The following is a 1,066-nucleotide window of genomic DNA, read 5'->3' on the forward strand; positions in this document are numbered from 1 at the left end:
AGAGATGCTCCTTTCCGCGTCTCAGAATTTTGTTCAACCTCCGAATATCCTGCGTGCACTGATGTGTCCAGTAGGAGATTTCGGAAGTTGTTGCATTTTCATGCAGCACTTCATAGGCATCTTCATAAATTTGAATAAGTTTTCTGCAATTCAGTGAGTTCATTTTGATTAATCACTCGAAGGCTAGCAGAAAACTGTAAACAAAATTTTTGCTTTGAAGTGACTTTTTGATTCCAACAATTTCACAAATAATATTTTCAAAGAATTGCACTGAGTTTAAATTTAAAAGAAAAATGTAATTTAATTTGATTTTAAATTTAAATAGTGTAATATTTGTAATATAGTTTAAATTTAAAAAACCATAGTAGGTGCACTAACCGATTTTGGAGAAACACCAGGTTTCCTATCTTCACTGCACAGGTGGAATATGTTGACGTTCGTAATAATATTTTAAAAGAATGTTCACAGAAAGTTTTTATAATAAATTTTACAAAACAAGAAAACAGTTCAAAATGTCTGTATTAATTTCCACTTCACTTTTTTAGGTTTGTATGTATTCAGTAAATGCTTGATGACAACTGAGGGAAATGTATGCAAAGCGCCCTTTTATAGATGCACATTGGCTCTCCTTGTCTAGTAACATATCTCCCTCTCTGTCTAATTGTTCTAGAACCTTCTACATTATAATCCACACGTACGGATATAATTTTTTAACATCGCAAAATGTAATGCGCCTTTAAAAATAACCTTGAAGTTGTTTACGAAAAAAATTGCGTCATAAAATTTGATGATATAATTCATTCTAGAAAATTCAGCATGATACAAAAAAAATTTTTTAACGCTGAATTCAATCATCCTCGATTCCGCGATCATCCCTTATTCCGCGATAAGCGTCGGGCAGTGTACTCTTGGTATTTACTAAACGTCCATGAAAGGTCTCGAATTAAATTCATGCTGTCTATAATCTCTCTCGAGTCTCGAAATTGTTTTCAGTATCTTGTTACATATACCTCATCCAGAGGTTGACGGACCTAGCATATGGAAAAGAATGAATACGAAAGCGAAC

The sequence above is a fragment of the Belonocnema kinseyi genome, chromosome 8 (assembly GCF_010883055.1).
Source record: "Belonocnema kinseyi isolate 2016_QV_RU_SX_M_011 chromosome 8, B_treatae_v1, whole genome shotgun sequence".
Taxonomy (NCBI): domain Eukaryota; kingdom Metazoa; phylum Arthropoda; class Insecta; order Hymenoptera; family Cynipidae; genus Belonocnema; species Belonocnema kinseyi.